The sequence below is a fragment of the Geospiza fortis genome, unplaced genomic scaffold, assembly GCF_000277835.1.
Source record: "Geospiza fortis unplaced genomic scaffold, GeoFor_1.0 scaffold206, whole genome shotgun sequence".
NCBI classification, from domain to species: Eukaryota; Metazoa; Chordata; class Aves; order Passeriformes; family Thraupidae; genus Geospiza; species Geospiza fortis.
This window is the reverse complement of record NW_005054311.1, coordinates 2162648-2190095: the sequence shown is the minus strand read 5'-3', so window position 1 is coordinate 2190095 and position 27448 is coordinate 2162648.

Sequence of the window (27448 nt, the reverse complement as noted above, 5' to 3'; positions counted from 1 at the left end):
GTTTTAAATCCTGTGTCATTTGCACTAGTGCTAAATCAGAATGAAAATGTGCCAGTTTGGATTATTCTGTCCATTTCTCTGAGCTGCAGCAAGTAACACCTTGGTCTTATAGACCAGTAGTTTCTATACCAGACTTTCAGATTCATTGCACCCTGCCTGTGAGTTGTGCTTAATCTTAGAAATAGGATCCTGGATTCTGGATCCCTGTTTCCAGAGTGGTGAGGTGCCCAAGGAAATAAAAATTAGAGCTCCCTGTTCATTGTTTTTCTCCCATTCAGTTACAGAGGCCAAGAGCAGGCAAAGTGAAGTGGGTTTCTTTTGGTGGGGGCTGCAAAGCCCAACCAGACATGCAAGGAAATCCAAGCCCTGCACTGGCAAAATCCTTGCTGGTTTTACTGGCAGGAGAGGCAGAGGGGACACATGCCTTCCATGCCATAACAGCAGCATTGTGCTGTAGGGCCTCAGCAAGATCTGGAGTCACTGAGAAATTTGCAGAACTGGAAGTCAGCACATCCTCTGCCCTGTACTGTGGTGTTTATGTGTGGTGGGGATGACAGGGTCTGTACACATAGGCTGATATACTGAGTATGCTTGCCAGATATCTAAAGATTTTGTGCTTCAAGGCTTTAAGGGTTTCACTCCAAATTACCATCCATGTACCTCAGGTCACAATTTGCATTTATTGACAGACTCTTCTTAGGAGAGCTGAGTAGAGACTGGAGGTGTCTTGTGAGGAGAAAAGTAGCTTCTCCTCACCAGACCTCAGGTCACAGGCAAGGCACAGGAGCAGATGCAGGCAGGCACAGCCTGATCAGCCCTGCCTGCTCCTGAGTGACCAGACAACCAGCCTCCAGCTCCCTCCACTTCTTCCTTTCATCACCCTGCACTTCCATGGAAAAATAATTTCATACAAATTTTAGAGGAACATCCAGTTAATCAAAACACAGCAGGCTGCCAGCGCAGCCTGAGCAGAACGGTGCTATCGCGCACCACGGCACTTTCAATTCTGCTGCTTCATTCACTTGACAGAGATATTAACAAAAAGAGGAAACAGGCTATTACCATGACAAAGGCTTTGACAGCACAGGGAAAATGGCATGTTAACTCAGCATCAGGCAGGCTGAAGCTGGCTGGTAATAACCATGCTCCACTCACACACTCAAATCCTTTCTCACTGCTGTGTGGGTGGGTTTGTATGTTGTGGAGCAGGGCACGTATTTCCGTGCACTTTTACCCACATTTTACCCACCTGAGTAATCAGATATTGTAGCCAAGATCCCCACTTTCAATAGAATGGGAAATTAAAAGATCATCTTTAGCCTCTTTTGTTTCAGACCTCGAACCCTCTAAGTTACATCCACTGATATCTGGAGGAAGCAAGTCAGAAGTCACACTCTATTTAATGGATGGGAGGGCTCCTATTTTAAGGGGCAGGCATCTTCTGCTGAACATGTAGAAGCACTGTCATCTGATTTTATTGCAAGCAGATATTGGAGTGTGCTTGACTTGGAAAAACCCATGAGGCTCAGAATTAGCTACGCTAATTGAGGTCATTTGGTAAACTGGGTGTATTTTAGTTGCTTTAAGATCCAATTCAAGGTTGCAACAAACAAGGATCCGTTTTCTCTGGGTCTCTAAGAAAGCTCTGGCCATTACTCCATTAATTTCTCCCTGTTTGAGACCCGTTATGATCAGTGTTGGGGAGGCTGCTTTTTTGGGGTTAGGATGAGGTTTAGAGTGCTTTCTCTCTGCCAGTCCCATGCCATGGGTCACTGTAGCAGTAGCACACCTTAGGTAGCCCTGACATAGGGCTATTCTGTCAAACCCCTGTCATTAAATTGGTCAAAAGATGACCAATTACAGTTTTGGATGGCACTCCAGCCATTTTTGGTCTATGACTTCAATTGCTGTTGCTGTTCTCTGGAATTTGATAATCAAAGTAATTTTCCTGACCTCCTCCCTAAGGGTTTATTTAGGTCCTGAATTCCTTAAGCCAGGAACTGCCCCTCTGCCCACAGAAATAAGTGGGCTCGCTGTATTCTTGATCAGTGTGAATAGTAACACAGAGACCAGTTTTGCACAAAGGTATAGCCTCTTCTGTTACATCCAGAAATATGAAAGAGAAAGATAGACAAGCCTCGGGATGTTTATCAAGTCTGACAAAGCAACAGTAAAAAAAACCCCAAAGATTTACAAGGTCACGATGATTGGAGGGTGTCCAGCTACCCAATCTTTTTAAGTGATTTTCCTGGAAAATAGAATAAATGTAAGCAAGTAAGTCTCCTCTTTTCCTTTTCCCTTAGTAATGGAAGTTGGTTTAATTAAGTCAAGCCAAGGCCAAGCTGCTGCCAGACCCTTCTTCCTCTGCCCCTTATTCCTGCTTCTTCCACTGGACAGACACTGATGCAGGGATAGACATCTTGAGATCTGGTTAAAAGAGCTTATCTGTCTTGATACATATCCCTGGCCCCCAGCTGTTTCTGACCCCAGAGTAGCCCTATGCTCAGGCTAGCAGAAGTATTTCTATGTCCATCCAGTGGATGACATTGGGAAACTGATCCAGCTGAAGAATAAACAGGGGAACATAATGCTCTTTTCTCCCAGGTGAGCCAGGTTCCTAATTTAATATGCTGAACTGCTGAGAAAGTACAGTTAGAGGCAAAACACAGGGCAGGGGCAAGGATGAGATCATTAGAGAAGAGGACAAAGTCAGCATGAAGACAAGTGGGTTGAGCTGTGTCCTTGGAGCTACAGGCAGATCTAGGCTGCAGGGGAAAGTAGGGCATTGTGACAGCTCTGGCTCATCCCGGGACGAGAGGGGACCCTCCTGCAGCAGCTCTGTGAGCAGACACAGATCTTTTTGAGAGACCCAATAATAAATAGTTACATGCTCAGACACCAGGTCTTCAGAGCAGCTCTGGATGCAAACAGGGAAGTGGTATCCAGATGTCAATTAAGAGCTCTAAATAACCTCTCCTTGTCTCCCTGTCAAGGCCTGGGAATTGCAGCTGTGGGACTGGGGAATTGGGGGTATTAGGACTCCTGCAAGGGAGGAGACCATGCTGTGGCTCCCAGCTGTGTTCAGACAGTGGCTTTTCTGCTGTGCCCAGGATGCGATGGGCAGCTTCTGTTTCTTACTTGAGCACACAGCTGTTGGTTTCAGTGTGTTTTCTTATGCTTCAAAACAGACAGGAAAGAGAGAGAAAGTGATCAGATAAAGGTTTAGAAAACATACAGAGGGTATAGGAACAATCCTTACTAGAGATGGGAGCAAATGCTTTGACTGAAAGAGGAGTTTATATCTGGCATTAAGGTCTAATGTGGTTCCACAACCTCCCCTTTGCCCCCAGGGCTCTGTGGGGCAGCACTGGGCAGCAGTGTGGGTCTCCTCACAGTCTTGATTCCCCAAGGACATTCCAAGGTTTCCATCAGCCCTTGAAAGGAACATGGGCTTCCAGCATTTTTGAAAAAGGAACCAAATGGCTGAAAAAAAAAGGTCTTGTCTTTTGATAGCTGTGCTGGGTGCTGGTGTTGTCCTTTTAATATCAGCCTACTCCACCCCAGCACAACGTCCAACCTAACAATCAGGAAGCTCCAGCTCCATGTTTTGTAAAAAGCCAAACCAACCAAACAAACAAAACTTCTGAAGTTTTTTTTAATGTCACTCCTAAGAAAAAGAAGAAGTTTACCTCAGAGGTAGATAATGTTAATGACTGTAAAATGACAAGAATACAAATGTAGGAGCCCATAAGATGTATTTTAATGTGAATGTTTACCTGGAAAGTGAGTCAAGGTATTTTGCCAGACTGGTAAATTCAAGAGAAAACTAATAGCATTTTCATTTTCTCTAGTGTTTACCACAAAAATAAAAAATAACACAGGCAATATTGACTGTTCAGAAATATAGATGCAGCCATCAATATAGGAAGAAAGATTGGTAGGACACTTTTCCTCTCTTGAAAGTAAACTTTAAGTGGCTGCAAAATTTTTAATGATGTTGACACTTAAATGGTCACAGTGAACCTTCAGCACAAAAGTCTGCTGGAGATGAATGAAGCTGCTTATGATTCAGAAATACTATTTCAGCATATGATAGGTGCTGTTTTCAGACACCACATCAATTACACCTTTTTTCACGATAAAGATTTTCCTCACAAGCAAAGCAGAAAGGTTATACAAACCATCAACCAAAAAAAGTCTTTATATTCTGAAAAAGAAATAATAGTGTCAAATGAAGGGAAAAAAAAGGTTACTGAGGAATTTTATTTTACTCTGGATGAAGGTTTTGGTTAGCTATAATAATTTCTCTGCTAGCAAATATATTCTTTGTGCTTTACTGCTGACATAGCCTCCCTTCTTTTACTTCTCTGACCTTCAATTTCAGACTTTGTCTGTATAGTTTTGCTGCCTTCTGCTCCAGGTTGTTGCAGAAATTGTGTGTCTGCTTAATTCTAGTTAGTAATCTTGTGCCATCTGGAGCATGTTTCATTTTTTGTTTTATGTCGCTTATTATCTGTTTCTTTATAAAAAAGACAATTCTCAAATTATTCATGCAAAACATAAACTCTGAATGAGTTCAGAGGAGGGCCAAGATGATGATCATAGTGGAGGAAGTCCTGTCCTATGCAGAAAGGCCGAGAGAGCTGGGGTTGCTCTGTTGAAGTTTCTGTCAAGACATGACAGCATCTTCCAGTACCTAGAGGGAGTATAAAGAGAGATGGAGAGGAATTTTTAGCAAGGTCATGCAGTGCTAGGACAAGGGAGAATGGCTTCAAACTGAAAGAGATTTGGTTTAGATTGGATATTAGGAAGAAATTCTTTACTGTGAGCATAGTTAGACACTGGAACAGGTTTCCTAGAGAAGCTGTTGATGCACCATCCCTGAAAGTGCTCAAGGCCAAGCTGGATGGGGCTTTGAGCAACCTGGTCTGTTGGGTGGCATCCCTACCCTTGGCAGAGGGGTTAGAACTAGTTAATCTTTATGGTACCTTCCTACCATTCTATGATTCTCATTCTGTGACTGTGATTTTAACGCTGTTGAAAGGAATTGCCCTGACAGCACCAAGTATCCATTGTCCTGCTCTGCTGACTCAGGGTTACCGGTGCAGGAGGCTCCCAGAAGAAAAGGGGACACGCTGCCTGCAGCCTCCACCCCAGCCAGAGGGTTTTGAGATGCTCACTGGGGATGTGTGCAGTAAAGCCAGTCTGACCTGATTTCTCCTGACCTCCAAGAAACACTCTGCACATGGTGTCAATATGGCCATGTTACAGTGAGAAAATGTCTCTCCTTAGGATACTTTGCCAGGATGCAAAGAGGTGTACAAAATTGCCAGAGCTGGCATCCATGAGTAATCTCACTTTGAGGTATGCCATGAAAGCCTGCACTGAGTAGCCAGCCTATATGCATACCAGAGAATAAGCAATGAGGGTGCGTTTTGGTTTGATTTGTCTTTTTCTGGATATTCTGTTTGGGATTTTTTTTACACAATCAGAGCATCTAAAACAGGGATTGTAAGCTGATGGTTAGGGAAGCCATCATTTACATGATTACTGAAATGATTTATTCAACAGTTACTTATCTCACCAATTCATCATTGTTTAAATTTTAATTCAGTGACAATGTAACCTCTGGAAAACACTGCTTGCATCTATAATTAATAGATTGTTATGCTCCGTAGTTTAAAATTTGATATACTTCCCTCAAAGTCCATGAAGAAATGTTTCATGTGATCTCTTTCTGAATCCACAACAGATGAAAATGGCCTGCTAGGTTTCATACAAGAAGGTTCATTTGCAGGGAGCTGTGAATCCAGTTTGCTGTTTGCTGTTTGCTGTCTAACACAATTTAGTGGGAACAGCACAGCCCTCCCCTTTTCTCCTGACAGCAATTCTCCCTCCAAAATGAGGTTCTGGCAGTCTGCTTTTGTACAAAGTAGACTCAAATGTAATTATGCTGCTATGACAACTTAGTCTTAAAGCAACTCACAGTCCTTTTTCTTCTCATCTTTGTAGTGCTGCTACAAGTAGAAAGTGATTCTGTGTTTTCTTCTTCCAGTATAAATAGAAATACACATCAGTGAAGTCCAAGTTGTACTGGTATAAGGTCAGGGTCAGTCCCAGTACATTAAACACTTGTCTCTTCAAAATAATGTAATGAAAAGAGGGAGAAAATGTAAACTTCTCAGTCCCCCAGCCCTGTCTAAATGAAGGCCATGTTAACCACCTTGGCTACACATCTACATGGGGAGGGAAACTTTCCCTGTTTGAATATCCACATGGAAAGAGAGCAGCCATGGCCACATCTCTCCCTGCCTCACCTTTCCTCAGCAATAAGCCATGCAAACTCTTCAGAGCCCTTGGCTGCAGTGTTTAGTCCTTGCAAAAGAGTCTTGTCTGTGCTCCCACGTGGGGGCTGGGATGGCTTACATCCTGAGTCACTGCCATGTGGAGGTGCCAGCAAGGGAAGAAAACGAAACCCAAAGAACTTCTCTGAAGGAAGGCAGATGAAGGAGCTGGGCTCTTCATGGGAAGAGCCAGTGAGGAGAAACTGGTTGGAAGGACCACACTGTCACCCAGCTTACTGGAGGGGGGTTGGCTGTTCTGGCGGGAGAACATCACAGGAAATGTTAGATAGCTGAGGAGTGTTTTATAAAGAGCAGGCACACGCTTTCTGTTCCCTCCTGCCTGTGTCCTTGTAGGGCTCTGAACCTGACATCTGCTCTGAAAGCAGAATCTCAGCTGTAACAGGTTTCAGCTTCCCCTTAGACCTTCTCATCCAGCCTTTGAGGCAGGCAGTAGAAAATGTCTTTCGAGGGTCACCTCAAAATTTGGAGCAAGGTGCAGGCACACTAAGGCAGAATGCCTCGGGCCAGGCCTGAGGGAAGAACATGTGGTTTTGCCATCAAGATGTCTCCGTTAATTACTACCAAAGCCAGAGGTTTATTCCATGTGTTTACCTTCCATGAGTTATGTCCTGCACAAAATTCTAAGTGTAGCCAACATAACTTAATTCACAGTGACACCCAGGGAGCTATGGAGAGGTGCCAGAGGTGTGATGGAGAGCATTTTAGTTTCGTGTGGCTTCCTGAAGCTCCCTAGAGCACTTGGAAAACAGTCCAGCCATTTTTTTCTTTTTATTTAAGGTTAAAAAATATTCCCTTTCCAGCTGTGAAAGCAACTGCAAAGGCCAGAACAGAAGGTGTTTGCAGTAAAAAGACACACAAGCTTAGCCAGACTATTTTGATCTTTTTTTTTTTTTCCCTCCCTGAATTCTCCAGGGAGGAGAGGTGCCAGCATCAGAGGACAGAAGAGACACCCAGGGATTCTAATTTCTTTTTTCTATCTGAGCCAAGCTCTGGAAGAACTATAAACTTCTGTCACTTGTTCTCTCTGTCACACAGGCTGAGACCTGAGGTCAGAAAAAGACTGTTCCCAGCTGGTGTGGCTGAGAGAGTGACCAGAGCCAGTGAAGGGCAGGAGGGAGGTCATGTCACTGCTTCTGAAACTCTTCTCCAGAAGCAGTGACCCAAACCATAAAAGTATCAGGGTCCCTGAAGTCCCATGACCCTCACCCCCATGTGCTTCTTCCTCCCCACCATGCAGTCCCCTTGCAGTGGAGATGGAATTCCCCAGCTTCTCCCTCCCCAAAGCACCCACCCAGAAGCTGCCATGTCCAAACAGGGTGAGCACCAGGGCCTTAGAGGAAGTCACCCCTCCAGCCACTTAGGGTGCCACAATAAAGCCTCAATACAAGCTAAGGAATAACAAGTGCTAATTTTTAGCCCTATATATACTGTGTCTTGCCCCCCTACCTGTGCAGGGCTCTTTCAAAGTGTGACCCTCCATAGCCCTGGAGCACAGGTGGGACCTAATTCCCTAGACAAGGGAACTCTGACAGCCCCAGTGGGTCTGGATTTCTGTTATGCTCTCCCACCCTGAGTGATTCATTCTGGGTGATCCCGGGTGCTGCGGAGCCTGTGCCTCCTTCCCTGGCTTCACCCTTGGGCGATGTCTGTCAGCATGGGCATCACCCACACCCATGGGTGGCCTAGTAACTCAGACACAGAAAAGCTGCTTTCAAAATGGCATCATCTGTCAGCCCTCTCTCCTCCTCTCTCTCCTGCCTCAGAAACAGAGAACAGACACCACTGCAGGTGTTTTCCCTGTCTCATTTTGACATCTTTGTGAAGTGACACTGTCAGAGAGATCTCTTTCCTATGAAGGAACGTCTTTTTTTCCACTTGCTCCTTGACATTTTAGTGGGTGAACTAAGAAGATTCTGGCCTCTATTTTAATCAAGTAAGACAGATTTCATGTACAGGCTGGTCGCCCTAGAGCTAGCTACAGCATATGAGAGGTGTCTTGTCTGAAACACAGACCTAAATCCAGCACTCACAGCACAAACACTGTTTCTGTCTCAACCCTCATGTTTGCTTCTGCATGTTTTCTGACCTGTCATGAAGTTCTCTGCTAAGCACCTCCTGGCCCAGACCTCGCATTTGCTCTGGTGGGTGGCTCTTTCTCTGTCTTGCTGCCTAGACTCCCTGTGTTTTGCAGAGTAAGAGTTTGTCTGAGACATTCGTGAAAGCCGAGACTGATCCTTGACAAAGTCATGTTGATCATGGCTGAGTGAGATGAATCTGGAAGGAGAACTTCTGTGATTCCATTGACCTGCTGGTCAGATGGCTGACTGCTGCAGCCTGTCTGTTGTGGGGGCTCCTGGGGAACATTTCCTAGGGGAAATCCATGCATCTCCATATGTGTGATAGCTGTTCTTCTCTAGGCAATCAGTGTTCCCAGGGTGATTTTACATCATGTCCATTTTACTCCCCACCTCCCTTCCCTCTGGCACATACTGCTCCTTACACCTCCTTATTGCCAAAGGGACACCACCACCCAACTTCACCTCTCATCCACTTTGTGCTCTGAGGGTACTTTCCACACAATCCCTGTGCAGTTCCACTCTCTGCAGCAGCTCTGCTGTGCTGCAGCTGCAGGCAGAGCTGCACCTCAGCCCCATACATTGGCTGCTTCATCCTGTTCACATGAATGATTCCGCAGAAGTAAAACTCCTGGTTTTGTCTGAGATTAGAATACCTGAGCATGTTCATTACTAAAGTGCACCACATTCACAAGAGAAAGGGGCATATGAAAGCTTTATCTTCTCACAGTCTTGATTCTTCCACAGTCTTGTACCATCAATCATATCCCTGCAGAGTACAAAACAATGCCCAATGCTGTCTCTTGTATTTACTTTCTGAAGATGTTAATGACTGTGGGAGCAAAATGAAGTGGTCCTTCCCTGAGGAGATAATACCATTTTGTTCTGAGAGGCAGGTCATAACAGATGGGATGTACGTGCACTTACTTTCTTGTGTGCACTTCTCATTTCTCCTTCCCTGTGTTTTTTCAGAAGAGAAGTTAGGAGTGACTCATACCAATTGATGGTCAACAGCAAGACAAATATTCTCTGTTTTGAGGGATTTGTAAGAGAAGAAATGGGAATCACACTCTTCCCTCCTTCTCTGCAAAATGAAGTCTCACTAAATGGCAACTTTCTTCCAGATGATTCTTACACCTAATCTTAAAAATAGCAATTTGTGATCAATGAAGTAAAAGTCAACTGATCCAGCATCATAAAAAGAGCTCAGAGCTCATTGGAATTCTAGTTTAGTTTCCTTTGTTGACTTGTATAGTAGTTGGACAAACAATGTTTCCTGGTTCTGATTCCATAATAGATTCTATGTCTCTGTATTTCACAGCCACCATAAAAACAGGTGCTGCAGTGATGGGAGCCATATAAGAACCTGGATAGATGATAAAAATATTGTTGCTGAGCGCTTCAGGGTGTACTTTGTGTGAGCAGACACTTAATCTAAAGAATAAGGGATTGTTAAATTTTACTATATAGCATATGCAATACTAGAATTTATTAGTCTATTGTTCAATACAGGAACTGATGTGCTGTTTTAAGTATTTTTTTAATCCGTGACATAAAAGAAGTTCCCAAACTTCCTGACTCAGTTTTCCTGTTTGCAATATGTGAACAGTGTTGATACTAAGTGAAAGTGCAGTAAATTAAACAGCAGAACAGGTATATAGCACACAGGTGGAACATGATTCATGTATGTCCATGAAAAGATTTTAGCTTTCCCCAGACTAATAAAGGACTGCTTTCTAGTAAGGTAAGGGCAGAGAGCAGACACTGTTTACTCCCCACATGTTTGAGAGTGTTCAGGAGACCTGGCCAGGGTTATCTGTACTGTGGCACTCTTCAAGCTGCCTGTAACCAATAGTTAATAACACACTGTTGTGTGCAAGTCCAAAGTTGAGACAATTCAGTAACTCAGTCTCAGAGGGCTGAGTACTCATTACTTTCCATGTACAATAATAATTAGTAGAAATTATTTACAACCTTTTTTTTTATATATACATGCCATCCAAATGCATTTTTGGATTCTTGCATTTACATTCAGTTTCTGTTTTAAATTGACAAGTTTAGCCCATAGCTGCTTTCAGCACACTAGGAGAGGAGAGTGCCATTTCTTTACCTCCCTGCTGTTTGAGGGAAAAGCAGTTGTTCTTTAAAATCTCTATCAGTGGCAGCTTTTAAAGACTTTGTTGTGCGATGTCTGAATTTTTAAAAGTTTTGAAGTGCCAGGTTTTTCTGCATAAAAGCTGCTTATTGCTCAACAGCAAGAACTTCAAACAGTTTGCTGACAGCACGTAGACAGCCCCTACTTAAATAACTTGAGTTGGTTGTAGCTTCTCTTGGCAAGTTGGGGAGATTAAGGGCAAAATCCTACAATGATAAAGATCATTATGCTGAAGTCCCTCTCTGCTCTCGATCTCTCCACATCTCCAGGCCCGGCCAGCATTTCCCTGCATTGCAGTGAGTGTGCATCTCTGTTGTGCAGATCCATCTGCAGCAGCCTGTCCCTCTGTGCTCTCTGCATGCTGGAATTTGACTCAGCCAGGAGACAGCCTGGTGCTTACACATGGCTGGGATTGTCTCACACTGCTTTGTGCTAGCTCGCAGAGCTGAAGTGGCTACTTCACCCATTTTGGTGTCTGGTACTACTTCATCCCTCCTCCATGCCTCCAGAGTAGTAGAAGAGCACAGTCCATTTATGCTTTGTTAAATTTGCACAGGAGGCAGAGAGATGCATTTTAATTATTTTCATCTGGATATGTAGAGCACAGAGGGACAGTGTATTGATTTTTCTGCTTATTTTTTCCATCTCTGAATGAATAAAGCTTTTTTTCTCAGCAGCTGTATGCTCATAATCTCAGGCTCCCAAATATTTGTAATTTCAGTTGACTCTTCCCTCCAACTTTCACCACCCTGTTCATACCTTGAGTATCTACCTTTACTGTAAATGATACTCAGTGTAAGATACACATTGGTATCCACTCCCTGGGTTTTGGGATCTGAAAGGACAAAGTCTCTATGGGAATAGGGACGTGTAGCAGATGGGAAGCTGACCCCTGTGGCTGTGGTGTGTACAAGATGCCGGAGTACCTTTGGGAATACAGACCCTGATGTCTGCGTGAATAGTCTGCTGTAAAAACAGTACAGGGTCTGTGGCATCTCTGTCTGTCTATCCACACCCAGTTTGTACCAGAATAAGCAGAGACAACACAGGTCAGTAGTTATGGGAGAGGAATTTTTTACTAAGGGCTTTTTGGATGCTGTTCTAACACAATTCCCAGCAGCAGGTGCTGGTAAGACACAGGTGATCCTCCTGTGCCTTACCATTCTGTCAGTACTCAAGTCTGGATGCACACCAGGCAGTGGGTGTCAAGCAAGCACTGTGGCCTCACAGTGCGCTGTTTGTCTCTTTTTTAACGTGGTGCAAACACTGGATGTCCAAGGAAATGGAAATTCCTCTCCAACAACAGGCTTAGTCTCAAAATGCTGTTCGTATGGACGCCCATCTTAGAGACCATATTTTCACCTGGCTCACAGGGAAGTCTGCTGCATTTTTTTACTGTAGATGGAATCAAGATAGGCAGCTTCACAAACCTCGTGGAAGTTTTACTTAGCAGGCAGACCAAGGCTATCACTGAATACAGAAAATACTTTTGGAAAGGAGTAAAAACACTGTGAGGCATGGCACTGGAACAGGTTGCCCAGAGGAGCTGTAGATGTTCCATCTTTGCAAGTGTTCAAGGCCAGGCAGATAAGCCCTGAACAACCTGATCTAATGGAAGGTATTTCTGCCCGGGGTTAGGGAGTTGGAACTACATGGTGTTTAAGGTCCTTTCCGACCCAAACCATTCTATGATATCTTCTGTTTTTTGTGCTTGTGCTGATATTCCACACTGAAAATAGCTGATGATCTCTGCCTGGTTCTTTGGACCCCTGCAAAGCTCCAGCAGCCTTCCTGCAAGCTGTTGCTTTAAACCTAGAGAAAAATGAGCAGCTGCAGCCTTTTGGGCTTATTTGGTAACAGCTGTTGCTTGCCAGCGTGCTCTCTCTCTCATCTTGCAAGTATTCCTGTCCTTTTTTCACCTTTGGGCTCCATTCTTCTTTCCTTTTAATGCCCTCTGTGATTTAAGAGAATTGGTCACGAGAAAAAATTGGTAGAGGACACAGAAACTTTCTTTCTGGTACCCATGTGTGGCCGTGTGCTGGGAAACCTTCATGAAGCCCTTCAGCCCTGTCAGAAGGTAGAAATTTGTAAAGCACCAAGTACCACTGCGCTCCTCTGCTTTATCTTCCTTCACCCCGTGCGTGCATGGGATCACTGGTACGAAGGTGATGAGCAAAACCTTCTTCCCTCTGAACAACCTGGTCCAGTGGAAGGTGTCTCTGCCCATGGCAGGGGGATGGAACTGGATAATCCTAAGGGTCCTTTCCTTCTATGATTTCTCCCCTCTTTCCTGGCAGCCCCATGTATAAACAACCCCCAGCACAGCCATGCCAGTGCCAGCTCATGGAAAATCTCTGCACTGGCAGAAGGTTGTTCAGGAGTTCCTTTCCTTGCCAAGCCCCTAAGTGTGCCTGTCACTGGTGGAAGCTAAGATTTGAAATGCTTTTCCTCTCTTTCTGCCAACACAACATATGAGATGGTTGTACTCTTTGTGATATTTTAGTAGGTAACAAACATGTGCATGCCGTAAGAAAAATCCTGCATGGAAATGAGATGGTGTGTAATGTATGCCTCCCTTTACAACGCCTTTTAAATTATTTTTCTTTTCTTTATTATTTTTTAAGAAGTCTGTGGAACTGGAGCATAACAGAGAAAGACAGGACAAGCTAAGAAGAACCAACTGAAAGGAAAATCTCCAAGTTTGTGGCTATCAGCAAAAGGCAAAAAGGTAGGATTGCATCCATGTGGTTGTTCGTCTTTCACCCACTCACATTGACTGTAGTGGGACTGCTGGCTCTGTCCCCCTGCCTGTTGGACCCTCACTTTATAAAGGAGGAAGGGGACATTAAGAGTCCAGAAGTTCAGGGAGATGGAAGCCAGACCAAGGCAGACTTTAGCAGGCTTGTGCTCCAGATGGTTTAGCAGGCTTGGCTCCAGGAAAGCAAGTGAGGGCTTGTATGCTCTGCATACGAGTTGGCCTTCTCCAACCCTGTGTCACTGTCTCTTTGAGAGCAGCCCAACTTCACCACCAGCTCACATACAAATACATGGAAAAGAGCAAACCCTGCATATTTTTGCTGAAGCAGCTACCTGCTTAGTGTTCAAAACAGTGGCTTTATTTCCATAATGTTAGATGGCAGCATCATAACCTTTAACAGCGCATGAATCAAAAGTTGTCAGCTTTTCTTCTTCTGCCATGAGCCTTGTGATTCTTGCCGTGTGCTTTATTTTCTTGTGGTTAGCCCAAGCCTGCATGCAAATTTTTCCGGTTTAGAAATGTCCATCATTTCCTGTGGTCTTTAACAAGGCAGGAATGGCAGCCAAGGCAGGCAGCCTCTCCACACAGCTCGTTGCTCATACACACTGAGGTTGCTCTCGGTAAACAAGGTCTCTGCCTCTCTCTCTCTTGAAGCAAATTGCAACAAGACTCTGCTTTATGCCCTTGTACTGGCAGGAGGGGGGAACTGGGAGGCTGGAGGGGAAAACTTGCTTAAAAATGTCAAAAAACAAACCAATCCCAAACCCCAAACAACCAAAAAGAACTCCACAACTTTTTTCACCAGTTGTGGAAAAAAAAGTCTTATATACTTATGTGGAAATTTTCCTATTACTGTTATTATTTCAGCTTGTAGCTGGCCATGGGAACATTTCCAAAGAAACCAGTACTCTGGGAAACCTTTTGTTATCCAGAAAGGCTGTTATTCAAAAGCAATTAACATAAAAACATTAAAATTGTCTAACTTCAGAGACAGAAAAATGGAGGAAGGAAATGTGAGAGTGTGTGCATGCAGGAGGGGATACCGCAGTCTGGGGTAATGTAAGAGGCAGAAGGAGGAGACAAGAGCACTTGGGCCAGCATGGGATGGGTGCAATTGCCAAGGAGGCTTGGGGTGGTGGGACCCCACACACCTGGGGTGATGCAGGAGCTGTGAGGTCAGCTGGGGGCTGCTGTGACCTTGGAGGGCAGCACAAGGCAAGGAGAGGTGTGGGGCCTGGGGCAGCAGGAGTCCCAGGAGTGACAGTAGAGATGCTCAAATGTCTCTCCATTCTTCAGGCCTGGTATGAAATGTTTATTATGTGTTTTGGCAGCTCTGAGTGCCTGTTGTCATGAGGTGCGAGCTGTGGTTTTGAGACCAGGCTTGTGCTCGGCAGCTCAGGACAGTGCTCCCAAATCCCCTTGCTCCCCACTGCCTATGCTTGGTGAAGGCACTGACAGAAGCAGTGCTGAGGGTTTTGTTTTACATTTGTACTGTGCAAGTTTTCTCCACCATTTCTCCAGCAGGTTTTGAACCAGCTGGCTGATTTCAGCCTCACTTGAGAGGGCAGAGGGTCACTAGATATTAAAGCACTGTCTGCTTGTGTGGAAATGGAGTTCGATCAGAGGGAGTTTCCAGATGCCCCAAGGCAGATCTCCCTGCCTTTTTCAAAAGAGCACAACTGTTTTAAAGTGTGAACTGTGCCATATGCAACCTGAAGTAAGGTGTTTTCTCTTACAAGGGGGTACCATAGCTGTAAATGTACAGATTACCTCCTTAGACCTTTTGATGTTTCTTCCTCCTCCTACATTATCTTATCCCTGACCCTGCTCATGTCCACATGCGTTGGTCTCAGCCAGACTGAAATGTGAGATCTCAGTCCTCCTCAAGGGGGACCCAGGGGACTTGGGAGTCAGCCAGAGGTAACATATCAGGGAGGAGACATATGGAAAGGAGAAGCGGCAGTATTGTTGGGAAGGCTGAGTTCACCATGACTGGGAGACATGAACTGGAGTTGCAGGAGTAGATGAAATATCCCAGACTAGCTAGGATTCCCCAGATCAGTGACACTCAGAAGCGCCTGTGTCCCAGAAGCACATTTGAAACAGAAATCTAGAAAGACCTTTGATAAATAAAAGTCTGAAATGCAAAAGCTTGTTCTAAACTAGACAACGGTCTCACACTCTGAAAAACCCAGGGAAGTGGAGCAAAAAGCATTGCATAAAAAGACAAAAGGCATGTGAATAACAAGGCCTGCAGAGCAAAAAGTTACTTCAAAAAAGGCTCAGGGTAGCATGTAGAGACAGTGAAAGGGGTGGAGGCATCTGGGACTGTCCTCCTGCCACAGAGGGAGGCTTTGCAGGTTTTCAGGGCAGTGTTTCTGTGCTGGTATTTTCCTGTAAGCCTTCCCTTCCACTCAAAGGGCAAGAAAAACTTTTAATAGTTCATCAGTAGCTGGTGTCCCCCTACTTCCATCCTTCTGTCTGTTTCAAAATCAAATTTTAATTGAGACAAGGTGTTGTAGACAGGATGGAAGTATAATTATCTATAAACAGGCTCTAAAACTGTCACCTTAAGAGGAATGTATGTGACCCAGTTCAAACACCAATATGAAGAAAAATTGTTAAACACATAGACACAGGAAGGTCCCCTTGTAGATTGTTTTAATCTTTGGAAGATATTTATTTATTGTGTTCCAGCAAATGATAACGCATTTTCTGCTTTGATGCCCAGGAAATGCATTTTGATAATAGATTCCATTCACACCACACGTTGTATTGTCACTGAATTTATGACACAGATAATATGCATGCTTTCTAGTTTCTCCTTCTTTCATGATTTTCAAAGAGTTTAATTTATGTATTCTGTTATCTGATATACAGAAGAGATTTTGTTTGGGTTTTTAACCAAATCTTTGTTTGAAACATGTAATTTTTGATGATATAATATTCTAGCTTGAACAAATGATTTATCTGAGAAAACATTTAAAATATTGCAGAGGTTGTGAAACCCATGTAGGTGTTTAAACTTCCAGTTTCATTTATATAACACAGTATTTAAGTAGTCTGAGCTCCCCAGAAGATTACCTGTATAAGTAGCAAAGGCAGACAGGATTCAGGTTTTGTTATTCAATCTCTTTTCAACATATGATATGCTTTCCCAACAGCTGGTTATGTAAAGCAAGGTTTATTGAGGTTATTTTTCAGTACTTGACTCTCAGCACTTCATATTTCTCATTTGTTATTTGCCTCACTTTTTGAGGGCTTGTATGTATAATCCTTACAGCTGATGTTCTGCAGCAGCCTGTGTATCTTGAGGAAAATATTTATTTGAAGCCTAAATATGTTTTCAAGATAAAAAATGCAAAGCTAGGGGTGGCTTATATTTTAAGTATGCTTTTGCAAGTTTAAATAAATGAAACATGGACTTTTAAACTTTATCCATATTCACTGAGCTTGATGCAGTGTTACTATAGATAGGCAGCACTCAGAGCCAGCTACCATTTAAAGACCAATAACAATACTGTGTTTCTAGAGGTTTTATCAAAATGAACTGCTCCTTATCTCTTCTGTGAAGCTACAGAAAACTATCCTATACAACAGTCCTGGGTTCTTGCACACCCACTGCAGAAATTTGCAAATCTTTTTATACCACGCAATGGTCCAGTTGGAAAAAATCTCCTCGTTGAAGCAGTGGCTAAGTAATGGAACAGGCTCCCCAGGGAAATGGTGGAGTCCCTGGAGGTATTCAGTGAACAAGGAGATGTGGCACTTTGTGATATAGTTTAGGGGGCATGTGGGGCTCAGTTGAAGGTTGGACTTTATGATGTTGGAGATCTTTTCCAGCCTTAATGATTCTATGAAATTGCTTGAAAGCAAAGTAGTTACTGCTTGGAGGCTAATAAACAACATACTCACCAGTCATAGATGCAGACTACAGGCTTTAACAATCAAAATATAGGTGTCTTTGGGGGTTTTTTTGGTTTATTTGGTTTTTCATTTGTTTTTGGGGATTTTTTCTTTGTTTGTTTGTTTTGTTTTGTTTTGCCTTTGTTAATTGACCAGTAGATTTAGAAATAACACCCGACTGGAAGCTGTGAGTTTTAGTATCCTAGGCAGTCTCTAGAAGGAGAAGTCACAGAGCTTGCATTACAAGATGAAATATAAAGTTGCCTCCAGCCACAGACAGCAAACAGTTTGTTTTGATAAGGTTTTTGGGACAGGTTGACAGTTTAGTTCATTGTCTTTGCTATTGCTTGAATTTGGGTGTTAATCTTGTTATCTAATAGATATATCTTAGGATGTGTTTTAAACTTGTTAGCCTGAATACCAGGGTGCACAAAAGCAGGATGAAGAGATGGGTAGTAGAGGAGAAAGAGAGGTCCTCTGCCTACAAGATTAAACACACATTCTTTAGCAGAAAAACACAGAAGACAGAAATCTCAGGAGACAACAGTCTGCCCTGTTTAACTTTTTCACCAGTTTGGAGACTTCTGGACACCACATCAAAGGGCCTCAATTGCTTCCATCTCATTATTGCTCCTTGTGGCAGCAAAAAGTCAATGAGAGAACTTTCAACTAGGTGAGGTCTGAAGTTCCCAGCAACGAAGAAGGCCCTTGGGCTCCTGGACCCTCTTGTGCCCCCTACACACCTGAAATGCTGTACTTAGCCAGCCACACCATGATATAAAGCAGATAACCCCATTCAGAGAACCAGTAAATGTGTAAAAGCAGTTTGAAGTATGTGCCATATGAAAGTAAGCATCTCTGTGAACCTTCAAGTTGGCATTTATATTTCAAAGCAGTAAATTCATCTGTTTGCACCTTTTGCAATAAAAAATTCGAGGTATACATGTACAAGGAAGGACTTGGAGTAGATGTCGTGAATAAAACATCATCTTGGAAGGTGTATCTGCAAGCACAGAAAGAAGGTGGGTCTGAACTGCACATGTCCAGGTTTATATGAGGTACTTTCTTTTGCAAGAGGAGGGAAGACTGCTGAATTTTCTAAAATTTACTCTCTCCCTCCTTTCAGAGCCTTTTGATATTTTCCAGATAGTCCTGGCCTCTATATCTGGATAGGGAATAGAAACCATATTCTTTAATACCAGTGACCAGCCACACAGCATATTTGAATCCTGAACAAAAATTCTTGGAGATGTTGGTACCATTCAGCAAGCCGTAGGCAAAAAAAAATGATTTTATTGAACCTCTTCACCACATGGTCATCAGAAAAGACTGTAAGAAATGTTATCCATTTGTGGTCAGAAGTATCAAGTACAACAAATTACCCTTACTGAATACTTCGGTTACTGTACTTGGCAGTGGATTTGCTTTAACTCCAGGAGGGCATTACGAATGAAATCTTTAGAAGATATTTGAACCAATTGTGCAATACTGGACTTTTCGTTCCTCAGGCCATAGTCCTGCTCCCAGTCTCAGATTCACTGTGCCTATCAATAGATGCATTCTACTAAGAAAACAGAAAATGTGAGCAGTTCCTAACTACAGAAGGCAGCATAGCAGCTAAGATATTTGGAATGAAACCACCACGAGACAACTGCAGTTCCAGCAGGATTTGGCTCAAGCATCATGTGGGAAGCCTTTCCCCTGCCAGACCAGTGATGAAAAAGAGATGGGGGGTGAGGGGAACACAAGTTCCAAGTTGTGAATCACCCCTCGTGCTGGCCAAAGAGCCTGCAGACGGAAGTAGGAGGGAAGCGACCACTGAGGCTGAGCTCTGCAACCTTACTTCACCTGGTCCCCACTTGGAAGAACTGTGCTTTGTTTGCCTTTCTGAAATTTGCCTTTTCATACAGCATTTGCCACCATTAATTGGAGCATCTCCTTCCTGCATCTTAATCAAACAGTGCTGGCAAAGAAGAATCATTATTATGAGCTGTGTCGGACATGTGCTGGCCAATTCAAGCCATGAATTGCTTGCCTCAGGCCTGGCAGGTAGGGGTCTCCATTTAATTTTATTCAGAATAAAATTACTAACAGCAATGAAGCTTGTGTAGACCATCCAGAAAAGGAAACAGCCCCTGCTGCTGAGAGAGATCTCAGTTTCTGTTTTTCCCTAGAGTACATTTAAAACATTGATACTTTGTCCCATGGGAAGAAAATACCACCAGATAAAAAAGGGCAGCAAACACATTAAAATCGGTGCTACACAAAAAATCAAGAGATAAAACCAGCCGAGAAACAGTTCAAAGTCAAAACTGCACACATCCAGAGGTGCCCTACATCTTAGCAAGCATAACTTTCAGTCAGGGAATTCCTACTTCAGGGCACAGGTCCTCTGTCAGCCACAAAGTGGCTTCTAAGTCTGGGTTGTAATGTACCCCAAATGTAGTACAGAAATGAAATTTTGCTACCAGGAAATGTTCTTGGGGGCCTGGGCTGATTCATCAAGAAGCACCAGAGACCTGCACTCACAGAGTGAACTTCACAAGAATGTAATTCCAACAGGGGCTTTTCACCCCGTTTCCTGATCCCTAGAGGAACGACTGCGGCTTTGCAGCAAGCCTGACGCCCTGTCGCAAGAGATGGAGCCACCTGCGTGTGTGTGGACACTGTGCCCGTGTCCAAGGCAAACAGCTCGCTTCCTGGAGTGCCCTACGGGCGGGGAATGTCGCGGTGCGCCAGCGCCCGGAGCGGGAAGCGGGCGGTGCTGCGGGAGCGGAGCACTCGCTCTGCCCGGCCGAGCTGCGGGCAATGCTGCTCCGGGGCTCGGTGCTGAGCTCGGCCGGGCTGCGGGCAATGCTCCTCCGGGGCTCGGCGCTGCCGAGGGCTCCGAACTGCGCTCCATGGCAGCCGGGAGGCACGGAAGCGGGGGAAGGGACGGGTTTTCCCCGGAAACTTATCTGTCTGGCAGACAGCAAGCCCAGCATCCGTGTGTTCTGGGAGGTTCCGATAGACGCGTTCACCGCTGAATCAGCCCCGCAGCCTCTTGGCTTGGGGTGGGTTTGGCGGGCAGTCCTGCTTAAGCCTACTGGAAAAGTTCAAAGGGTATTTTCTCGGTTTTTCCCCTTCCACTGCCCCTGCCAAGGCAGCTAACCTCTGCTTCCTTTCTCAGAAACGAACTAAAGCTTTGCTCCACTAAAACTTAGCCACCATGAAGGGGAAAGAAAAAAGAAAAAAAAAAAAACAGAAAGAAAAAAATATGTCAAATATAATGGTTAATATATTTGAAAAATTCCTTTTCTCTAGAGAAATATGTTGCAGATTGGATGACAGTCATGTTTCTTTCCTTTTTCTGTTTCTCTCCCTCTTAGCCATGCACATACATTTTTTCTGTGGTAGGGTTCCAATCACTGAAGTTTTGGGCAACTTCCATCACGTATTGCTGTAACTGGGACTGGGCTAGGACAGCAGGCAGCAGGCCAGCTTTCTGGGATAGAAGCATTCCCCCTGTATGGAGAAGGAGGAGAAAGGGACAACATGCCTCTCTACTTTTCTTGTCAGCATATGGTGGTTTAGATAATGATAAGGCACGCTGAAGAGGAGTGTGTGGCTTTTAATCTAAGCTCATCAGTATGGTGTGTGTGAAATACTGGCTTTAGTGAGCTGCACTGGCTCTGGATGGAGGGGAGATTTTGCAGTGCTTCTGTCTAGCCTCAGTTCACCCAGCCTGGCTCCCTGCAGGAAAACTTATTTTAAGGTGGATTTATGAACCAAGATGCCACCCCCTTCTTGCAAAGCTCGGTAGCTGCTTGATTGCTTTTTAGTGTGAGAGTTCAGAAAAACATTCTTAAACTATGATGTCTCCAGAGGTTTGTGGTAAGAAAACAATGTTAATTTGCCCAGTCTAGAAGCAGAAAGATTAAAAAAGAGTAAAGTACACTGTGTTCTTTGTTCCAATTACCTGAAATTAGTATCTTTGTTGGAGATAAGTGCCATAAATGGCTTTAACATTTCCAGGTTTTTCTCTCATTTTGGAGCAGTGCTGTATTGCTGCCACAGCACTGCTGCACCACACAGCACAATCCACCTATTTGCACTTTTTAATGAGCAGTGACTCTACTGTAGCTATTGCATTAGCTGTGCATCCATGATTTGATTTCCAAAGGAGAGTGTGTCGTAATAAGCTTCTAGAAAAGTTCAAGACAGCTGCCTGTGTCATGGAAAAATAAGACTTGATTAACAGAGGATGTAGGAAGCCAAAGTAAATACTAGAAATGTGTAAAGCAGTTATGGTGGTGTAGATTAGTACATATGAAGGGAGGTGTAAATCTGAGTGCTTGACATGACTGATTCTTACGTCGAAAGGGAAGTCATTGTGTTATTATGTTTTTAGTCAGAAGTCCCTGCTGACAGTGTTGGAGCTGTTTCAATGTCCCACTCAATTAAAAATCTCAAATATTGTGAAGAGCTGGGCCTGCATTCCCATTTTTCCTGAATTTCAAATGTGGAAGGACAAGTAACAAGACAGGAAATGCTAAACTTTGAATACTGTGCCCGACAGCAAAAACCACTGGCGTATACATGCAGCACCTCTTTGTTGAACCACATAACTCGTGTTTGAGAAGTATCCTACCATGAGAGGTAGATGTGATGGTAGCTGGGTGACAGGACCATCTAGAAGGCAGGAGGAGAGCTTTGTGAGCCTATGAGTCTTGCAAAGCCTTTCAGATGTTCTCACCTCTCTCGCACATTGCAGACAAGTGGGCGAAAAGCTGCAAGTTACTTAAATCAGTCACTGTGACACATCCAGTTAGCTTGGTTATGAAGAGAGCATGAATTATGATATTCTACTCTGTCATTTAAAGATAAATATTTTACAGCACAAATCCCATTATTGTGTGTACATTTTTAAAAGAAAGATTGTGTTTTCTTTTGGGTCTTTTGGTTTGCTTGGTTGGGGTTATTTGGTGGGGTATTTTGTTGCTGGTGGTTTTTTTAACAGCAATTTTAAGACATTCAGTCTTGCTAAGAGGTAGGTCCAAGTTGTGGTTAAATCCTGCAGACGATAGTCTTGCTGATCTCAGGATTTTCCAAATATTAAAATACATGTCTGGATTTCTCAAAACCCCACAAAACTTCAAGAACATTAGACCCGTTTCACCTTTCCCCAGATAACTGAGATGGCCATAAACTGCTTGATTGTCCTGGTCCTACCGACATTTCTTATAATAAGCAGTCTCTTGAATAGCTCTTAGTGACTTATTAGCAACTTCAGGTATTATATTTTAGCAAACAATATCAAAGTTTATCCCCTAGCTTTTGCTTAACTACAATAAATTATTTATAAGGTGCAACCCTATGTCATGCAGAGATGCTTTTCCCAGTCATGTTGTTTTATATGACATGTACCATTAAAATGTCATTTTGGGGGGGTTCTGTATGGAGATGTGAATGAAGTTGGAGCAAAGAAAAATAAATCTTCCAGTAAACCCTGTCACTCTTGTGACTATGATAGCTGTGCCATCCCCAGAACTGCTTCCTACAGGAGCCTGAGGCCAAGGCTGGAGGTTGGTACATGCATGGCTCCAGATGTGGGCTGGTCTAGATGAGAATTAGTTTTAGCAGAATCAAATGGAAGTCCTTTTCTAGAGATAAGCCTGAAGTGCTCATGTACTATTAAGTTCCTGGCAAAGTCTTTACAATGTATATATTTACACTCAGGATTTGTACCTACATTTACACTCGGGGTTTTAAGATATAGTTACAGTGTGACAAATATCCCTATCTAGACTAGTTGGCAGGAAAAGAACAGAATAAGTACCAGAACACTAAAAGAACAGAATAAGCGTCCATGTGCCTTCTTGAGTGAAGCCTGGAGGGTTTTAGTGAGCCTGGAGTGTGTGCATGCGTCTTTTTCTTTATTTACTTAAGATGGTTTAAGTTTCTCAAGTGGTAACTGGAAGCCTTGGGCAGCAGAAATACACTTGCTGGAGTATGCTTGTCCTGCATTAGGAGAGCTGGCTGGCCCCATGGCAAACCATTTTTTATTTTTAGGTGGAGCTTCTGGCTTTTCCCACCCTGGCATTTTGTTTATCCTCTGTAGAAGTCTGTCTTTTTTGGCAACATGGGCCATTAGCTTTCCTCTTGTGGTTTCAGCTTTTCTTCTTGATTTTCACTTGGAAGTTTTCTTCTTTTAGTGGTTCTTTTCTCTTTACAGGAAGCAGTTTCTGCAAATCCGGAGGTAAATTCTAGTCACTCTGTAGAAATTCTTTCCTTTTATTAAATCAGTCATTTATTTTTCAGTCCTCATTCTTAAGATGAACATCACAGAGTTGTGGTTTGCAAAGGGTTTTGGTTGATTGCTTATTGGAGCAGGGAGGGGAAGTGAGAGATGGAGGGAATCACATCTCACAGGGAAGGTGCTGTTACTAATTATGCCTTGGAGATTATTACTTCGTGGCTCAGATATAATTAGTACTTGATCAAACTATGTGCTATTTAGGACAAAAGAAAGCCTCTCTTTCTGTATGACCCAAAAAGCCAGCTGTTACTTCAAACATTCACTTGTACGGGTTCAGGGAACTGCAATTCTGTAATTCTTATGGGTCCTAACAGCCCCTGAGCCCCTTCCAACAGCTACCATACCTGCAGCCCTCCTCTTGCCAAAACTTTGCCACCTATAGCGGTACAGAGGTGCAAAGGAGTCCTTTTAGGACCCATCTTACTGCTGGATTCTGGTTGTCTTTTGAGAACTCCTTCGAAAATGTATGTTGTAGGACAGAATTTTTAACCTTGTCCATGTCTTATACATGTCAAAATTCACTGAATTGGTAAGACTCATTCCCAAATCTTCAGAGAGCTGCAGATCCCCAATAGAATCCAGGCTGGAGTTTAGCCAGCCTATGCCCAAATCTGCATTCCTCTATCCTCATAGCGCTGCTGACTGGATGAATTGGTGTTACCAAGCTAGCTGAAGCTCCTGCCTTTGAGCATGCCCAGAGGCATGTCAGCCTCATCCAAACTGAGCAGCTCAGTGCCAGGTCTGTCCCCCAGCAGCAGATGCAGCTCTTCCAGACTGCATCTGCAAAATAAAAGGCTATTGTAGGCTACTGCCTTTGTTTGAAGTACAGCAGGGGTGTTGCTGCAGCTCCTGTTCTCCTTACCCCATCACCCAGGGTAAGGATGCTTCCCTGCACCCAGCCTGGTCCTCTCATCTTTCAGCTTCTTTCAGCTAACAGATTCAAAGAAGCTCTCCCATTCTCTGGGGCATGTCAGAACTTCCAGGGTTGTGTATAACTGTTTTACAGTGGGTGCAATCCTGGTTTGTAGAGCTGGAAGGATTAATCAGGAATCTGTGAAGTGCAAGGAGCAAGGCATGTGTGTGAAAGGTGGAAGAGCAGGATTCCACTGCTTCTGCCAGAAATCATCCCTGTGGCTTATGCCTACTTTTCATGAAGGATATAAACAGACCTTGGGGTGACAGTTACTGCCTAAAGGCAGTAACAGAGAAGTCTGTGAGTCCCAGTGGCATTGTATACAGGAAATGTACGGGAAGAATGGCATTTGCACTCCCTGTCCCAGTGTGATGCTTCAGAAGGACATTTCAAGGTCCACAGAGAATTTGGCTTTCAATTCATTATTAGGTAAGTCATACCCATGTGGAGAAAGTTGTTTCATGTGTTTCAGGGCTGTGTTTCACAGTGGGGTCAATGTGCTGTTTCCCAAGGGTTTAGGAGGCATGGGCCAAACCCATGGACATGGAACACCTTGTACCTCACTAAAATGGTGATAGTAATTCTCAGTTTACATAGATCATGGGAAGGGCTCACATAACACTGGAAAGGAGTTGCTGGTACTTATTTCTTAGCTCTCTGATTTTGTACAGCCTGGTAGAAGAGATGAAGCATAACAAATTAATTCTTGGTTGTTAGAGGCCAGAAATGTTTGGTTGATTGTGCTTTACCACCAGTTTCAGTAACACAAGCCACTTTATTTGGAGGAGAGTAAGGTTTGTGCCTATTAGCTGCTGCCACTTGTACACATGAGACTGATGTCAGCCATCAACTTCACATCACCAGCTATGACATATATACACCTTCTTGAAAGGCACAGTTTGAAGTGGTCACTTAAGCTCTATTTATATTCTTTATTTCAAATATTAAGGCCACCATAATGCTGTATGTATTACTTCAGAGGATTACAGATCACACCACAGAGTGTTTTATAAATGATTTCTCTTCAACATAGCCTTATATTGTCAGGGCAATTGCTTCTACAGTCCTACTTCCAGTCCTTCCACCTTAGTCTATGTCCAACTCTTGCTGAAATTTCTGAGATTCTTTATTAAGGTTATTATCAGATCCCACACTGCCTCTGCTGCAAGAACAAGATTTGGGCCCACAGACAATTTATTAAAAGATGCTTAATTCTGTCCCCTTTGCATTGTCTTTATCCATTAGTCATGGAACTAATGACCAGACACAGTATGTAGGCAATGTACATGTATTTATGGTGTCCTTTTAAAGGCATTTCTTCCTCCTGGGAAAAGAGAATTGAGAGAAGCTGCTGTTCCCCAGGATATAAGTGGGATCTCAGCAAAAATTCAAAACCTCCCTATTACCCTTGCTTGCTCAGTGCCCAGCTCACACCAGGCATCAGCCAAGCAGACCAGGCCTGCCTCTCTGCTCACAAGGGTTTATTGCTGTACATTTATCAGCTCCACACAGCAGCACTGAATGCACACACACCCCATTTATTTCACTATGACGAGGCAGGAAACACTTTCTTCCCATGCACGGGTAGGCAGCTGTCTTCTCCTTTACCAAACTGTGCATGGGATTCAAGACTTGCTGAGAAAAGGGACACTGTTCACATGGGCTCTGACTTGTAAATGATTTCTGCACTTGAGAGATGTTTACATCCCAGACTGGGGACCTTGGAGAAGGCTTCAGGCAGTCCATGAGCCAGATGCGGTTTCCTGGGCTGCAATGCTGGGTGCAATGCTGCAGTTAAGTATCCACAGCAGTCAGCATGCAATACCTGAGGGGAGCTCTTGCCCACAGGAGAAGATGCTGGTAAACAGAAACCACAGCCAGCCCCAGCTCACTGTCTAGTGCACTAGTTCTATGCTTTTTGTGTAGAGATTATTGATTTTAGACTACAGTGTCAAGAGACAGCAGTGGTCTGTACAAGTGACCTCATAAGTCATAAACCATGTGCAATTACACAGGCAGTACTAAACTACTACAGTAGTTCAAACAGTGTTTGTTAGTTGTTGTTATTACCTCTCCCAAGAGCTTAGTGCTATTGCTGTCTATAGGCTGTGATTTACAGTAGTGTAATCACCTGAAAATACTGGGTTTGTTAAGCTTCTCAGGTAATACAAAAACCAGTCAAGAAATACTTACAGATACCGAATGGACTTAAAATGTTTTCCTTGGCTGAAAATGTATTATTTTATTATGTTCCACCCATCCACTCACCAACAGACAAAGTCTCGGGGGGGGTCTTTCATTGGGGAACACTTACAAAAAAAGAGAATTATGAAGGAATTTCTTGACTTGTAATATTAGTGGTATGACCACCATAGTGTGACTGAATGTTCAGTAACAGTACAGATACCACTTGACTCTTTTTTTAAAGAGCACTAAGTCAGGGTTTTCCTCCTGAAACATGACATCAAGTCTGTGAAACTCTCCTTGCTTGAAGTGATTCAAGAAGAAAAGCTATGTGCTATTTGAGAATGTAAGCCATACACATTGTTAGAAATTATAAGAGACCTTAAAATCCATTGGTTAGTTTTCTAGTAATAAGTTACTGTTGCATGAATTTATTAAAGATTACTTAGCCCTTCAGGAAAATGATTGTAATCATGATTTTCAAGCTTTTTTTCTGAACAGGGTGGACTTGGAAAAACCTTTTTAAGCTTATACTGGTTAATTTTCAGTTTGATATTTTGTAATAATAAAAAACCCTCCCCTTTGCTCACTTTAATTTTCCTCTGTCAAAGGAGATTAAGGCACATCTCCTTGAGTATGACTGCTCCTCCCGTCCTCCACGGAAGCCCATATATAGCAATTCCATAGGGATCTAGAACACTATGATGGGAGAAAGCCAAGAAATACAGGACAGTGAAATGGAGGGGCTCCAAAATGAGCTGGCCCAAGGCCTCTCTCAATTGAATTTTGCAGCT